This window comes from Amblyraja radiata, chromosome 3, assembly GCF_010909765.2.
Source record: "Amblyraja radiata isolate CabotCenter1 chromosome 3, sAmbRad1.1.pri, whole genome shotgun sequence".
Classification (NCBI taxonomy): domain Eukaryota; kingdom Metazoa; phylum Chordata; class Chondrichthyes; order Rajiformes; family Rajidae; genus Amblyraja; species Amblyraja radiata.
Genome location: NC_045958.1, coordinates 915,086 through 933,407, shown reverse-complemented (window position 1 = coordinate 933,407; position 18,322 = coordinate 915,086). Strand labels below are relative to the sequence as shown.

The 18,322-nt window shown below is 46.6% G+C and overlaps 1 protein-coding gene across 4 annotated transcripts in view; it reads right to left on the bottom strand.

Annotated features, from left to right (window-relative positions):
• The window catches only part of ssbp2 (single stranded DNA binding protein 2), a 352,688-nt gene that overhangs the window by 280,196 nt on the left and 54,170 nt on the right, over positions 1–18,322 (bottom strand). The window lies entirely within an intron of this gene.

Below are 18,322 nucleotides of genomic sequence, written 5' to 3'. Positions count from 1 at the left end.
AGGGCATCCTGAATGCCTTTGCCTAGCCTTAAATATCAAGAAGACCCAGGACCTACATCAACCTTCGGACACATACGATTTCATTTATTTATAGATATTATTTTTGACACTTTATAAATATTCTTGTTTTGTTTTTTGTATGCTGTTTCACACTTGCTCCACCCAACCAGCCAACTACTCAGCCCACTATAAAAGTGGACGACACCACTCTTGAAATCGTTGTTCACTTCCCCTAGCTTAGCAGCATTCTTTCTTCAAAAGCTGACATTGACTCTGAGGTCAACTATCGCCTGAGTTGTGCCTATGCCAGACTCAGGAAAACAGTCTCTGAAGACCGAGACCTAAAGACTAAATGAAAACTGCTGGTCTACAGAGCCGTTGTCCTCTCCACCCTGTGTATGGAGCCGAGTCACGGATCACCTAGAGCAGGCACCAGAGACCCCTGGAACAAAACCATCAAAGATCCTTACGAAAGATTCTGAGGATCAGCTGGGAGGTCAAACACACCAACATCAGCGTTTTGGAGGAAACTAACATGACCAGCATCACCACCACAATAATGCAGGACCAACTTCGATGGACTGACCATGTCACCTGCATGTCCAACACACGCCTCCCTAAACAAAACCTGTACTCTTGAAGGAAGATCGGCGAGCCCCCGGCGGGCCAAAGAAACGCTTCAAGGAAAACATCAACAACAGTCTGAAGAAATTCCACATCACATCAAGCAACTGGGAGCACATTGCACTGGACAGGCGCTCCTGGAGGAAATCCTTGCAGGAAGGAGCTGCACGTCATGAAATGGAACTACGCCGTGTCGCAGAGACAAAGCGACAGCACCATAAGGAGAGAGAGAAGGGGGCCCAACAACTACCAACCACAGCCAGTCTCCACTGCCCGCGTTGCACCAAGTTGTGTGGATCGCGGATCGACCTCTACAGACATCTGCAGACCAACAAGTGGACGACCCTATGGAGAGGAGAGGCCAGTCATACTCGTTTCAAGTGACCACCGATGGTGATGATCCTTTGCATGCAATGACTGCTTGAAGTCTGCGATTCATGGACATCACCAGTTGCTGGGTGTCTTCTCTGGTGATGCTCTGCCAGGCCTGTATTGCAGCCATCTTTAGCTTATGCTTGTTTTGGGAGCTAGTCCCCTTCAGTTTACTCTTCAGCATATAAAAGGCATGCTCAATCGGGTTCAGATCGGGTGATTGACTTGGCCACTCAAGAATTGACCATTTTTTAGCTTTGAAAATCTTCTTTGTTGCTTTAGCAGTATGTTTGGGATCATTGTCTTGCTGTAGAATGAACTGCCGTTTTGAGGCATTTGTTTGAACTTGAGCAGATAGGATGTGTCTATACACTTCAGAATTCATTCTGCTACTACCATTAGCACTTGTAACATCACTGAAGATAAGTGAGCCAGTACCTTCAGCAGCCATACATGCCCAGGCCATAACATCCCCACCACCGTGTTTCACAGATGAGGTGGTATGCTTTGGACTTCGGCAGTTCCTTCTCTCCTCCATACTTTGCTCTTGCCATCACTCTGATATAAGTTAATCTTCGTCTCATCTGTCCACAAGACCTTTTTCAAAAGGTATCAAAGGTATTTTATTGGTCACATTCACATACACCTAGGTGTAGTGAAGTGAAATGCTTCTTGCCATTTTGCAGCACATAAAGAAGGAATACAGACATAACATTAATAAGAGTTTTAAACATAAAGAACATCCCCCTACAATGGTTCCCATTATGAGGGAAGGCACAAAGTCCAGTCCCCAACCCCAGTTCACACATAGTCGGGCCTATTGAGGCCTGCACAGTTGCCTCTACGGAGGCCCGATGTTCCTGGCCGTTCTCGCCGGGTGATGTTGCTCCGGCGTCGGGAGAGTCCTCTCAGCGGCTTGGGAACCCTGGAATGGCCGCTTCCGTACTGGAGGCCGCGGCTTCCAAAGCCAACAAGGCCGCGCCGGTTGGAGCTCCACAACTGGCGATCTCATCTAGAGATCCCAGGCTCCCGGTGTAAAGTCAGCGCCGCCGCCCGCAGCTGGTCGCTCCACAGTCCCGCAGCTCCGTGATGTTTTCCTCAGCGATCTTCAGCTCACCGGAGCTCCACCGCGGCGACCCGGGCAAGGCATCGCCCGCTCCGCAATAGCGCTCCAGCGCTGTGCCACCGCCGAAGCTGAGGTTCTGGGCGGTCCCCGACAGGAAACGCCGCTCCAGGCCCGCTGGTAGGCCGCGAGGAAGGATCGAAGCTGCAGCCCGGAGAAAAGCTGCCTCTCCGACCAGGTAGAGACCCTGAAAGGTAGTTTCCCCCTTACCCCCCCCCCCCACATACAAAAGTCTAGACCTCCAATCAAAACACTTAACTAACTAAAATAAAAGATAAAAAGATGAAAAGACAGACAGCTGCTGTGCATTTTAACCACATGTGATTTTTTTCTCGTACACGTCTCAAATTGTGGAGTACAGAGGCAAATAAATAAATGATGGGGGTACACAAAAATGCTGGAGAAACTCAGCGGGTGCAGCAGCATCTATGGAGCGAAGGAAATAGGCAACGTTTCGGGCCGAAACCCTTCTTCAGACTGAGGAAGGGTTTCGGCCCGAAACGTTGCCTATTTCCTTCGCTCCATAGATGCTGCTGCACCCGCTGAGTTTCTCCAGCATTTTTGTGTACCTTCGATTTTCCAGCATCTGCAGTTCCTTCTTAAAACAAATAAATGATGGGTCTTTGTCTCAGACATTAAGGAGGGCACTGTATCTACATCATGTTTCTTTGTTTGGATTGTGTGTTGCTAAGTAGCAGGGCTGTGTGAAATGCTTTCTCTTTCCCGTCTCTAACACAGGATTTCCTGCCGATGCAGCATTGTAACAGACGCTGTGGTCCACTGAGTCCACATGGACAATCAACCAGTCACTGATCTGACTGAAACATACAAGATTTTAAGGGGGCACAACGAGGTTAACATTCAATTGTGTAGGAAGGAACTGCAGAAGCTGGTTATACACTGAAGATAGACACAAAATGTTGGAGTAATTTAGCGGGACAGGCAGCATCTCTGGAAAGAAGGAATAAGTGAAGTTTCGGGTTGAGACCCTCCTGTCTGAAGAAGGGTCTCCACCCAAACCCATTCCTTCTCCACAGAAATGCTGCCTGTCCCATTGAGTTCCTCCAGCATTTTGCGTCTATCTTCATGGTAATTGAGATGTTTACACTGGTGAGTCTTGAATAAGGAGGCATAGTTACAAGATAAGGAGACAGTCACTTGATACCGAGGTGCATAAGAATTTCTCACACTTGTGAATCCTTTTATACACAAGAGGCGTCACTTCCAGATCCTAACACCTGCTTTTTAAATCTCCCATGCTATTCCTCCTAGCTGCTCTCTCACTGCAGAAACTGATCTGGCCTCAGACCAACACCTGATTTTTAAATCTCCCCAATGATAGATGCTTTATAAACGACATAACATTCGGCAAATTTACACGTCAGCTCATCAGATTTCTTTAAACTGATACACTGGTATCCCACCTTGAATGTTGGATATATTCCCAGGAATGACGGCATCACAATGGCCAGCGACCACTTTTCAGCCTCCTGCCTTGGAGAAATCTCTGGCTGGACAGAAATGTGCAGTCAAGCAAGCAGACCTTCAGAGAACAGTCCAAGACTCTACCAACATATTTTTTCAATATTTAAAAACCAGAAACCAATGGCACTCAAATGCCAGGAAAACAATATACTTAACATTTTCAGGCAGGCTATATTGGAAAACGATTATGGCACTGCTTATACATAATAGGCAATTCTATCATCAGGGTGGCCCTGAAACGATGTGTCAATTTATAAGCCACACACCTTTACTATATTTGTGTAATAAAAACATATAGCATTACTGTAGTCTCGTAGTGTGCCTTTATTTTTTTTAATTATAAAAGGTCCAAACATGAAATAGATCTGCAAATTGAAGATTTTCAGAATTTACACCACTACTCCTGACCTCAATTGCTTTCATGAACTGGTAGAGTTGTCGGCCTTCAGGAATAAACCATGAATGAGATCCTCGTACATTTCTTTCCTACAACACCATTTATAGATCCTATTGTTGACTGCATACATCTTTCTTGGACTTCTTTCTATTTCTGCTTTCTGAGCCTCTAACTTTCACAGAAATGTCTCAATTTAATGCCCTATTGTGAATCAAGGATGAAACCACAATTACTTCATCAATATTTTGTATGTTTCATATGTTGTATAAACCCTCACATACAAAGCAGTGAGACAACACAGAAGAAAAACACTGCACTAAAATGGATTCCTTTGTACCGGCCCCTGCCTCACTGTGATGGATTTTGCCTGGTACTCAGCACTGTAAAAAGAACTTAGCAGTGAAAAATTATTATTGCATGTCTCTCAGGACCCAACATCTAAATTTGTTCGCCCACAAATCGTCTCGATTGTCTGAAAATGATGGAGCAGAGCAAATTTATGATCATCCTGTATTCACGTACCGTATTATTTAAGCATTACATCCCATCTAGAAGCATTACAAAAATGACATCAAATACAACACTTTAAAAGTTGGCTGTAAAACACCTTGTCATCAGGAGATAGATCCTATACGAACAAATACAAAATATTGCAGATTCTGGAAATCCAACAACAGAAAGTTCTGAAATAATCAACATCTGTGGTGAGAGAAAATTAACATTTCAGGTTGATGATCTTTCATCAGAAACTATACATCAGTGACCACATAAGAAAGATTCATTTTCCTTCTTTACAATGTTACTATCTATTGAGTCTCTTGCCTTGAAAAATAAACAGAAAATATAAAAGCTGATCTGATGCATAGAATTTGGGTGGAACTGAGAAATGGGAAAGGGGTAGCAACACTTATAGGGGTGTATTATAGACTGCCAAATGGGGAGCGAGAATTGGAAGAGCAAATATGTAAGGAGATTGCAGATATTAGTAGTAAGCACAAGGTAGTGATTGTGGGAGATTTCAATTTGCCACACATAGACTGGGAAACACATTCTGTAAATGGGCTGGATGGGTTGGAGTTTGTAAAATGTGTGCAGGATAGTTTTTTGAAGCAATACATAGAAGTACCTACTAGAGAAGGGGCGGTGCTGGACCTCCTGTTAGGAAATGAGACGGGTCAGGTGGCAGAGGTATGCGTTGGGGAACAGTTCGGGACCAGTGATCACAATACCATTAGTTTCAATATAATATAATTTTCAATTCGGTAGGGGGCGCTGCTCTGGCAGCAGCCATGTCAGCAGCGCGTCAGTTTTTTCAACTTTTTTTAATTTTTTAGTATGTTTTAAAGTATGTGCTTAATGTTCCTTTGTGTGTTTTGTGTGGGGGGTGGTGTGGGGGGGTGAGGGGGAAACCGCTTCGGTCGCCTCCTCCATGGAGAGGCGACTTTTTCCAGGTCGCCTCCCCCGTGGCCTAACATCATGGATCGGCGCGGCCTTTCCCGGAGACGCGCCCGGGGCTTCAGCGGCGGGCGCAGCGTGGACTCTCGGCGTGGAGCGGGTGAGCCCTCGCTGGAGGGGAGCGCTCCGTTTCGCTGGCCCGGGGCAGCCGGCAGCCTGAAGTCGCGGTCTGCAGAGCTCCAGCTGGTGCGGCGTCTACAGCCCGGGATCCCTCGTGGGGGACCCGGGGGAAGAAGCAGCCATCACTGCCGGCCCGCGGCCAACTTCTACTGCGGGGCCGGCATGGACTTACCATCACCCCTGGAGGGGAGCTTCGACCGCCAGCCCTGCAGTCTACGGTGCTTCTGGCTGCGGCGGAGACTTTAAATCTCGACCGCCGGCCTGCGGTCTACAACAACTTAAAGCCACGGTCTCCGGTGAGGAAGAGCCGATCCTGGACTGACTCTGGACTCTGGTCCTGTCCACGGGGGGGAAATGGAGGACTGGCCAAATTTTGTGCCTTCCACCACAGTGATGAATGCTGTGGTGGATGTTTGTGTTACATTTTTATTGTGGTTGTGTGTTCTTTATTATTGTATCGCTGCTGACAACCCAAATTCCACCGACCCTGGTTGTGTGGTAATAAATTCTATCTAATTCTAATTATGGAGAGGGTCAGTACTGGACCTAGGGTTGAGATTTTTGATTGGAGAAAGGCTAACTTTGGGGAGATGCGAAAGGATTTAAAAGGAGTAAATTGGGACAGTTTGTTTTATGGGAAAGGTGTGGAAGAGAAATGGAGTACATTTAAAGGTGAAATTTTAAGAGTACAGAATCTTTATGTCCCTGTTCGGTTGAAAGGAAATAGTAAAAATTGGAAAGAGCCATGGTTTTCAAGGGACACTTGGTTCGGAAAAAGAGAGAGATCTACAATAATTATAGGCAGCATGGAGTAAATGAGGTGCTTGAGGAGTATAAAGAATGTAAAAAGAATCTTAAGAAAGAAATTAGAAAAGCTAAAAGAAGATATGAGGTTGCTTTGGCAAGTAAGGTGAAAGTAAATCCAAAGGGTTTCTACAACTATATTAATAGCAAAAAGATAACGAGGGATAAAATTGGTCCATTAGAGAGTCAGAGTGGACAGCTATCTGCAGAGCCAAAAGAGTTGGGGAGTTTTTGAATAATTTATTTTCTTCAGTATTCACCAAGGAGAAGGATATTGAATTATGTGAGGTAAGGGAAACAAGTAGAGTAGCTATGGAAACTATGAGATTCAAAGAAGAGGAAGTACTGACACTTTTGAGAAATATAAAAGTGGATAAGTCTCCAGGTCCGGACAGGACATTCCCAAGGACATTGAGGGAAGTTAGTGTAGAAATAGCAGGGGCTATGACAGAAATATTTCAAATGTCATTAGAAACGGGAATAGTACCGGAGGATTGGCGTACTGCGCATGTTCCATTGTTCAAAAAGGGGTCTAAGAGTAAACCTAGCAATTATAGACCTGTTAGTTTGATGTCAGTGGTGAGCAAATTAATGGAAAGGATACTTAGAGATAATATATATAAGCATCTGGATAAACAGGGTCTGATTAGGAACAGTCAACATGGATTTGTGCCTGGAAGGTCATGTTTGACTAATCTTCTTGAATTTTTTGAAGAGGTTACTCGGGAAATTGATGAGGGTAAAGCAGTGGATGTTCTATATATGGACTTCAGTAAGGCCTTTGACAAGGTTCCTCACGGAAGGTTGGTTAAGAAGGTTCAATGGTTGGGTATTAATGGTGGAGTAGCAAGATGGATTCAACAGTGGCTGAATGGGAGATGCCAGAGAGTAATGGTGGATGGTTGTTTGTCAGGTTGGAGGCCAGTGACTAGTGGGGTGCCACAGGGATCTGTGTTGGGTCCACTGTTGTTTGTCATGTACATCAATGATCTGGATGATGGTGTGGTAAATTGGATTAGTAAGTATGCAGATGATACTAAGATAGGTGGGGTTGTGGATAATGAAGTAGATTTTCAAAGTCTACAGAGAGATTTATGCCAGGTGGAAGAGTGGGCTGAAAGATGGCAGATGGAGTTTAATGCTGATAAGTGTGAGGTGCTACATCTTGGCAAGACAAATCAAAATAGGACGTACATGGTAAATGGTAGTGAATTGAGGAATGCAGTTGAACAGAGGGATCTAGGAATAACTGCACAGTTCCCTGAAGGTAGAATCACATGTAGATAGGGTGGTAAAGAAAGCTTCTGGTGTGCTGGCCTTTATAAATCAGAGCATTTAGTATAGAAGTTGGGATGTAATGTTAAAATTGTACAAGACATTGGTGAGGCCAATTCTGGAGTATGGTGTACAATTTTGGTCGCCTAATTATAGGAAGGATGTCAACAAAATAGAGAGAGTACAAAGGAGATTTACTAGAATGTTGCCTGGGTTTCAGCAACTAAGTTACAGAGAAAGGTTGAACAAGTTAGGGCTTTATTCTTTGGAGCGCAGAAGGTTAAGGGGGGGACTTGATAGAGGTCTTTAAAATGATGAGAGGGATAGACAGAGTTGACGTGGATAAGCTTTTCCCACTGAGAGTAGGGAAGATTCAAAGGGGACATGACTTGAGAATTAAGGGACAGAAGTTTAGGGGTAACATGAGGGGGAACTTCTTTACTCAGAGAGTGGTGGCTGTGTGGAATGAGTTTCCAGTGAAGGTGGTGGAGGCAGGTTCGTTTTTATCATTTAAAAATAAATTGGATAGTTATATGGACGGGAAAGGAATGGAGGGTTATGGTCTGAGCGCAGGTATATGGGACTAGGGGAGAATACGTGTTCGGCACGGACTAGAAGGGTCGAGATGGCCTGTTTCCGTGCTGTAATTGTTATATGGTTATATAAGTGGTGGCAACAGGTGAAAATTGATGAACTCTCATTTTGCTAGTGACATGATAAACAATAAATGAGTTAACAGGTAGCATGTTTCATTGACACACTTCCAACTTGGAACCTTTTAGCCAAGATAACAGAACCTACATTTATTAGTTTAGTTGAATGTAATTTAGATTACAGAATGGAAACAGGCCCTTCGGCCCACCAAGTCAACACCAACCATCGATCACCCATACACAAGTTGTATGTCCTACACACTATGGGCGATTTACAGAAGCCAATTAACCTTCTAACCCGCACGTCCTTGGAATGTTGGAGGAAACCGGAGCACCTGAAGAAAACCCACATGGTCACAGGGAGAACATGCAAACTCCACACAGACAACACCAAAGGTCAGAATCAGGCCTGCTTGATGTCCCAGTTGCTAACAATTCTAACTCCCCTTCCTATTTCTATATTGATCTTTCTGCCCTGGGCCTCCATTGCAAGAGTGAGGCCACACACAAATCAGATGAACAACATCGCATATTTCGCTTAGGTACCTTATTATCCAACGGGAATGAACATTGAAATCGCCAAATTTAAGTAACATTCACACTTTCCCTCTCCTCTCTTTCATGAGCCACTCCCGGTGTGTACCGATTACTCCCACTATACCACCCCATTTTCCCTTCCCCATCTCCCCTTCCACCTATATCCTTCCTTCTGGCTTTGCATCCCCTTCTTCTTTAACCTTAAATTGCACCTTTTCTTATTTTTCATATTTAGCTTTTGTTCACCCAGCAGCTAATCAAACCCGTCACCTGTATACACCTATCTTTTGTCAGGCTTTGAGCAGCCCCACCTCTTTTCCAGTTTTCTCCTCTCTACTAGTCAGTCAGTCAGTCTGAAGATGGGCCTCGACCCAAAACATCGCCTATCCATGTCCTCCAGCGATACTTCCCTGACCCACTGAGTTACTTCAGGAGGTGTTTTACTTCAGGAAGATAACGAATGAGACTTTAGTATATCACACACCTTGCTGTTCATGCTGAGCTGGAAGTAGGTGTTAATGAGACACCAAGATGACATAACTCCATGGGGATCTTCTCAAGCCATTAGTTCTGTAGTACTTAGTTAAAAAGTGGTAATGTCACAATACAAAAAAACTCTGATTTAGATCCACAAATAATATAGAAAGCATGTTTATTAATTTAATAGAAACAAGGAACTGCAGATGGTTTTTTATTTTTAAACGCTGGTGAACTCAAAAGATCAGGCATTATCGCTGGAGGACATGGACAGATGACGTTTCAAGTCAGGACCTTTCTTCAGACCTTCATTAGTGTAATGCCGCTTATGGTCCCAATGTGTTTTAAAAAACCTTTCACCCAAGTTTGAAAGTTACAACGAGGCAAATCAGCAAACCAATTTCGGCACGAGCCAGAAAAAATAACCGGGTACTTGGAGACAAAGTTTCTCCTATATTGACATGGATTCCAAAATCCGATGGCCCCAACTGAATAAAAATTGAAATCTTATTCGTATCCTGCTGGTTATATGTGAAAATTGCAGTCTGATCACTGGGTGAAGGCAGGAAAAAAAACCCTAATCGTGGTTTTGTCTCATCCACACCAAGGATCTCCAGAATATTACATTAAAAAAATAAACTATATTTTAGTGATTTTAGTAATGCATCTTCCAACATTTACAAAAACATCATTCACCCAAATGACCAACAAGAACAAATCTTACAGAATGATACCTACTTTTTCTTGGGAAAAAACATGATTAATTTTAGATTACTGAATATAGATCATTTCCCAGTGATAGAAATTCTATAGATACTTCATCAGAAAAGGAATTGCAATCGGGAAAATAAATTACTTCCCAGAATAAATGGAAAATACACAGGGTGGTCAAGAAGGTATTTGGCACATTAGTCTTCATCAGTCAGAGTACTGAGCATAAAAGTCGGGAGGTCATGTTGCTGTTATATAAGACCTTTGTCGAGGCCACATTTAGAGTATTGTGTTCAGTTTTGGTCACCATGTTGTAGGAAAGATGTTGGCAAGCTGGAAAAGGTGCAGAGAAGTTTTACCAGGATGTTGCCAGGAATCGAGGGCTGAGCAATAGGAATAGGACGAGCATGCCTTTATTACTTCGAGTGCAGGTGGATGAGGGGCAATCTTATAGAGGTGTACAAAATCGTGAGAGGAATAAATCAGGTAATTGCACAGAGACTTTTGCCCAGAGTAGGTGAATCGAGAAGCAGAGGACATTGGTTAAAGGTGATGGGGGTGAAAGATTTAATGGGAGCCTGAGAGGTAAATGATTTTACACAAAGGTGGATGTATGAAACAAGCTGCTGGAGGAGGTAGTTGAGGAAGGTACTATCGCAACATTTAAGAAACATTTGGGCAGGTACATGGATATGACAGGTTTAGAGGGATATGGGCCAAACGCAGGCAGGTGGGACTAGTGTAGATGGGACATGTTGGCCGTTGTGGGAAAGTTGGGCTGAAGGGCCTGTTTCCACGCTGTATGACTATGACTTCAGTAATTTCTAAATAGATCAATATGGATGCTTTCAAGACTTTTCTCTTATCATGAACTCTATATTACACATTTTATAACAAATAATCTGCTTATACCCAACAAGGGTGCATTTAAAAAGAACCTCTGTTGTTATGCATTTAAAAAGAACAAATCAAAAATCAAAACATAATGATTTGCCCTAGGTATGAACATGCATGCCTGTTATCTCTAATAAAAATAAAATCGCAAAATTCAGAAACAAACAATTCTCGACATTGTGGAATAAAGAAACCTGGATAATTTTCCATATGCTACAGGACACTCAACATATACTGAAGTTGTAATTAAATGACTCATAACAGCATCGCAGCCTTTACTAAGCTCATAAATATTCTGCCTAATCAGGGTACCGAGCTGATCTCGTTGCCCGAATTCAACTTCACATCTTTGCTTTCACAGGGAAAGACCTAATTCTAAACAAAGAAACCAAAAAAAAATTTCCATCTTCATCGACTGTCCTCCTGCAATCCCACCTTTAAACAATATTAATAAACATATTTACTGACAACAAAACAATGAAATTTATACTTGCAGCAGCATAACCGGCCTGCAAGCACAATACACATAAATATATAATAAATACAAATAAAAGCAAAAAAGCCCATAGACTTTAGTGCAACCAAATACAGTCCATATTTCATAGTTTAGCTTGGTGTTGTATTGCCTTATGGTTGTTGGGAAGAAGCTATTCTTGAATCTGGTGATCATGCTTTTAAGATTCCTTTTCCTTATTCCCAATGGTAGGAGTGAAATCTGTCTGTGGCCAGGCTAATGGTGGTGTTGTTTCTTTGATGATACTGGCTTCCTCTAGATCCCATTAATGAAGACAGGTTCGTGGATCCTCGACTTTCACCTTCTAAATTCAATAATCAGCTCCTCGGTACTGCTGATGTTGAGAGCAAGATTTTTTTCTTCTGGCACCATTCATACACATTTTCAATCACCATCTTCTACCGTGACTCATCATCGCCCATTATTCATCTAACAAAGGTGTCATCATTGGTGAATTTAAAAACTGCGTGTACAATATAGAAACAACTAGCTTCTTGAAATGACCTCTCATTTGTGAAGGATGTATCCTCGATTTTACAATCTCCCATGATCCAGCACACACACACTTGTTTTAGTCTGCATTTTCTCTGTTGCTGTAACAATACATTCTGCACTGTTTATTTTATCTTTTGCATGAGTACAACTTCTGTACTGTTTTACTCGTGTAAGGAAAGATCTGCCTGGATTGCAGGCAAAATAAAGTTTTTCACTGTAGCTTGGTGCACACAACTTATTTCTGAAAGTAACAAGCCCAGGAAGGTTAGATAGATGCCCCTATACACACAGGGTCATTCTTACTTATAATATTAAAATAATACATTGCTTGATAACATCTCATTTGCTATCACTTTAGTGTAAACTTGATCCTGGCCCATTGAGCAAGTTTACTGCAAGTGTCTTATTACTATCGCAATTGAAATATGCATTGGTAAAAGTAGCATGAAATGAGAGGATTAACCCTGCCTGAAATGTGATACCAAAAATGTCAGGCTTAAGTGATCTAGCCTAGAGATATTTACAGTAACAAATAAAGGGAAACATCTGCAAACAGCTTAAATTTTGGGCCATGGATACTTTTCAGTTCACTTTTATTGTATTTATGAGCATTGGTAAATATCTGGCATAATTATTTTGTGCCCATCAACAGAGGTTCCACAAAATGCAATTCATGTCTTGTTAATCAATTAACGAGCAATCCTGCAATTCTATGCTTGTCTTTCAGCAACTTCTGGTGAAGGAAAATTTGAAATGTTGTCTTTGAAATGTAGTCAAGTTCGTTGCTTAAAGACTATTAATTGGCTGTGTTGATAACACTGGTTGATAAAACACAGAACAGTACGGTACAGGAATGAGCCCTTCGGCTCATGATGTTTATGCCAAACATGATAAACTGATCTCATCTGCCTGTACATGATCTATAACCCTCGATTCCCTGCACCTCCATGTGTCCATCTAAAAGCCTCTTAAAAGCCACTATCATATCTACCTCCAACACCACCCCAGGCAATGTGCTCCTGGCCCCCAGTGTGCTCTGTGTAGAAAACCTGTCCTGCATATCTCCATTAAACTTTCCCCACTCACCTTATATCTATGCCCTCTAGTGTTGGACCCCAGGAAAAATGTTCTGTATCTAATCTATCTGTGCCTCTCATAATTTGAGAAACAGTAAACCCTTGTTATATCGGACCATGGGGTGGGGGGGGGGGGGGGTAGAATAGTGTCTGTTATAGCCGATTGTCCGCTATGAAGGCATTATAATTGTAGGCAGATGGAATAAAGAACTGCAGATTGAGGCGGGGACTGGCAGGAGTCCAGCCATAAACTAGTTGAACACAAGTGTGTGCTCTAGACGCGTTTAATCTTCTGCATACAGCTCCCTACTCCTCAGCTGACACGGGCATTGCCCGGCCTTAAATAACAACTCAGATAACGACCCCGTGACTCGCGCCTCCCCCACCAAGACACCGCCCTCTAGAGCCGATGGTTCGTCGTGACCTTGGGTTGCTATCAGGTGCCGTCACATGACCCCCCCCAAGAACCAGAGGCACCGAACCGCACAGGACCTTCGAACGAGGCGGCCCGAATGCATAGATACAATCCCGCGCCCTGGGGGCTTGCTCGGTTTGGAAGAATCTCCAGGAGCCTGGGACGGCGGACGCCCGCGACGGGGAGGTTGAGCCACATGAACTGGCTCGCTCAAGTCCAAGTGCGCCGGTTTCACACGAGCCACAGACACCGTTTCACGCCGGTCTCCCATGTCCAAATCAAATGTAGTAGGCTTGTGCCGCAGCACGCAAAAGGGACCTTCATACGGGCACTGTAAGGGTGACTTGTGGGAGTCACGGCAAAGAAAAACGTACGGGCAGCCCATCAGTAGCAGAGGCACATGGGAAGGGGCCACTCCATGAAGCAACGTTGGGATGGGAGATAGGGCGCCAACCCTCTCCCGCAAGCGGATCAGCATCGATGACGGGGGTTCCTGTGACCCATCAGCAGCAGGGACAAACTCCCCGGGGACGGTGAGCGGAGCACCATATACCAACTCCGTGGAGGACGATGACAGATCCTCCTTGGAGGCCGTCCGAATCCCCAACAGGACCCACAGCAACTCGTCCATTCATCCAGGGCCTGTGAGACGAGCCTTCAGGGCGGCCTTCAGACAGCGGTGGAACCGCTCCACCAACCCATTTGATTGAGGATGGTACGCTGTCGAGTGATGGAGCTGCGTCCCCAACAGGCGGGCCATGGCAGACCACTGTTCAGATGTAAACTGGGCGCTGCGGTCGGATGTGATGTGCAGTGGAACCCCAAAGCGGACAATCCAGGCTGCTACGAGGGCACGAGCACACGACTGCGTTGAAGTGTCCGTGAGCGGGATGGCCTGTTGGCCTCCGAAATAGCCACCAGCTGGCGCTGCTGACGGGCGGACCAAGGATCCGAAACCTTTGCAAACGCAAATGTGAGGGGCTTGTGGTCCGTGAAGGCTACGAAGGAACGGCCCTCGAGGAAGTACCGGAAGTGCCGCACTGCGAGATGTAAGGCGAGCAACTCCCGGTCGAAAGCGCTGTAGCACTGCTCTGCAACCCTCAGGTGCCGGCTAAAGAAGGCGAGAGGCCGCCAATGGCCGTTAACGGACTGTTCCAAAACGCAGCCGACCGCGGAGTCCAAGGCATCCACGGTAAGGGCTGTGGGGGCATTGGCCGACGGATGTACGAGCATAGTCGCCCAAGCCAAGGCCTCCTTCGCCCCTTCAAACGGCGCCATGGCAACAACGTCCCACTGGATCTGCCGCTGCTTGCCCTTCAGCAACTGAAAAAGCGGCCGCAAAAGTTTGGCAGCCGCCGGAACGAACCGGTGGTAAAATGTGACCATCCCTACGAACTCCCGGAGGCCACGTACCGTAGCAGGCCGTGGAAACTGGCGGATTGCCTCAACCCTGTCTGGCAGAGGCACTGCTCCGTGCCGTGTCACCCAATGCCCCAGGAAGTTGATATCCCGAAGGCCGAATTGGCACTTGCCAAGGTTGATCACGAGGCCATGGACACTGAGGCGCTGGAGAGTAGACGCAGGTGGGCACAGTATTCCTCTCGCGAGTGACTTGCCACGAGGATGTCGTCCAAGTAGACAAACAGGAAGTCGAGCCTGCGCACCACGGTGCCCAGCAGGCGCTGAAAAGCCTGCACGGCATTCTTGAGGCCGAAGGGCATCCGCAGGAACTGGAACAACCCGAGCGGGGTGATAATTGCCATCTTGGGGACATCCTCCGGTCGCACGGGGATCTGGTGATATACCCGGACTTGGTCGATATTAGAGAAGAACCTAGCCCTGGCCAGATGGGTGGAGAAGTCCTGTATGTGGGTGACGGTCAGTGGTCATGGCCTCGTTAAGATGCCGGTAGTCTCCGCACGGCCTCCAACCGCCGGACACCTTCGGCACCATGTGCAGCAGGGAAGCCCATGGGCTGTTGGAGCGTCGAACGATACCCATGGCCTCCATACTCCGCCTTTGCTATGAGGAGCTTGTCAGGAGCGAGCCTACGGGCGCGAGCGTGGAGCTGTGAACCCGATGACAGAATATGGTGCATGACACCGTGCCTCAGGCTGGCCGAGCCGGACTTGGGGGTGACAGTGTCCCGGAGCTCAGCCAGTACCTGGGCGTAGACATTGTCCACCGTCACTACAGGGTTGCTGACCGGCGCTGTGGGCGGAAGGAGATCTTCTCAAAAGTTGACGCATGGATGAGACGTTGGCCCCTCACGTTCACGAGGAGTCACTGCGCCCGGAAGAAATCTGCGCCCAGCAGCAGCTGGGCCACGTCCACGATGATGAAAGGCCAAGTGAAATGGCACGCGCCAAAAATGACAGGAACCGTGCGGACGCCATATGTGTGGATTGAACTGCCATTCCCAGCAGTTAATGGGGGCCCCTTACCGGCACGAAGGTCGAGTCCAGATGGGGGCAATACGCTGACCCCCGCCCCCTTATCCACCAAGAATCTGAGCGCCAAGCACCGGTCCCAGACATACAGTCGATGGATCCTGCCGGCCACCGCCGTGACTATCGGCGGCCGGCGCTGCTGTTTCCCGGAAACAAACATGGCTGGCCTTGGATCTCCTGGGTCCTGCTCAGCCATCCTCCTCTCCTGTGCCGCTTGTCTGGTCTGTGGCTCCTGTGGGCGTGGTCCTGGGTCGTTGGGCCAGCCTGGTCATTGAATCAATCTGGTCCAGCGATTCTGCAGATTCCAGCGGCTCCAGGTATTCCAGCGCACCCACCTGCTGCTGGTCAGAGATCCACAGCTCGTCAGCACGGGCGGCTAGCTGGATGGGATCTTCAAAGTTCTCCCCCACGAGCTGCTGGCGGAGGTCTCGTGGCAACTGCTGCAAGTAGGTGAATTCAAAGAGTGGGCAGGGCAGGTGATCACCCATGAGCGTTAGCATCTCGCTCATGAGGGCCAAGGGCATCCGGTCGCCGAGTCCGCCCATGTTAAGGACCTGACAGGCGCGCTGCATTCGTCTCGGCCCATAGACCCGGAACAACAGCTCCTTGAGGTCTGTGTATTTCCCCATGACCAGCAGGTTATCCAGGTAAGGAATGACCCGACTGGCCCTCTGCTGGTCAAGGACGCTTACCACATATTGATAGCAAGTCTCAATAGACAATAGGTGCAGGAGTAGGCCATTCGGCCCTTCGATCCAGCACCACCATTCAATAGGATTCCACAGACTCACCACTCTCTTTGAGAAAAAGTGTTTCCTCGTCTCCGTTCTAAATGGCTTACTCCTTATTCTTAAACTGTGGCCCCAACATCGGGAACATGTTTCCTGCCTCTAGCGTGTCCAAGCCCTTAACAATCTTATATGTTTCAATGAGATCACCTCTCATCCTTCTAAACTCCAGAGTGTACAAGCCCAGCTGCTCCATTCTCTCAGCATACGACAGTCCTGCCATCCCGGGAATTAACCTTGTAAACCTACGCTGCACTCCCTCAATAGCAAGAATGTCCTTCCTCAAATTAGGGGACCAAAACTGCACACAATACTCCAGGTGTGGTCTCACTGGGGCTCTGTATAACTGCAGAAGGACCTCTTTGCTCCTATATTCAATTCCTCTTGTTATAAAGGTCAACATGCTCTTCGCTTTCTTCACTGCCTGCTGTACCTGCATGCTTACTTTCATAGACTAATGTACAAGGACCCCCAGATCCAATTGTACTTCCCCTTTTCCCAACTTGATGCCATTTAGATAGTAATCTGTCTCGTCAACTGTAACGCCGTGGATGTGAAATTGGGATTGGGCCTGTCGAAACCAAACCTTCGGCTGCCAGGTCCAAAATGTAGGCAGCTTCAGGGAGACCACGTTAAGTTCGGCCTCGTCGGCCTTGTAGGCTGCAGCGGCAGAATGCATTTTTTTTTTAAATTTCCCTTCCAGGATTACACTCCTGGGTGACTGGGGTCACCAATGTGGCGGGGACTGGCAGGAGTCCAGCCAAAAACTAGTCGGACACAAGTATGTGTTCTAGACGTGTTTATTCTTCTGCATACAGCTCCCTACTCCTCAGCTGCCACGGGCGTTGCCCGGCCTTAAATAACAACTCAGATAATGACCCCGTGACTCGCGCCTCCCCCTCCAAGACACCGCCCTCTAGAGCCGATGGTTTGTCGTGAACTTGGTTTGCTATCATGTGCCGCCACGAGATGCTGGTTAATACACAGGGCACAAAATGCTGGAGTAACTCAGGTCAGGCAGCATTTCTGTAGAATATGGATAGATGTGTCAGAATCCTTCTTCAGACTGATTAAATCTGCTGAATTACTCCAGGACTTTGAGTTGTTTCATCTTAAAATTAGGCGCTGATGCCACTGGTCTGCATCTGCGAGCTCTTCTTCACCGGTTGTCGTGGCTGTTGTTGCAGCTCGCGTTGTAACCCCTGGTCAGTAGCGCTTTCTTCAGGCTGCTGCCAATGACAAGACGCACTGGATCACCATGGTGCTCCCTCCCCTCTCACCTTTTCTATATCTACTTCCAAGATGGAATAGGTCAGTGATTCTGGGGTAGGAGGAGGAGGAGGAGGAGGAGGAGGCACCCGTGAGGAGCGGGGAAAAGAGGCCGAGTGGACAGAGCGACAGAGAAGGAGGAGGAGAGTGAGCGGTGGAGCGAACAAAGCGAATGAAGAAGCGGCAGCTGGTGAGCGGGGAGGGAGCCCCACGGTGAATGAGCGTGTCCTGTTTGTGTCGTGGCCTGAAGCAAGCACTGTCCCCAGGGACTACAACGTGAACTGCAACAGCCGAGTCAACCGGACCGTGCAGTGGGTGAAGAAGGGCTCGCTGATCCACTTTGCATGCCGGGGGCGTTGTCGGATACCAGGACTGTAAACAGAGGAGA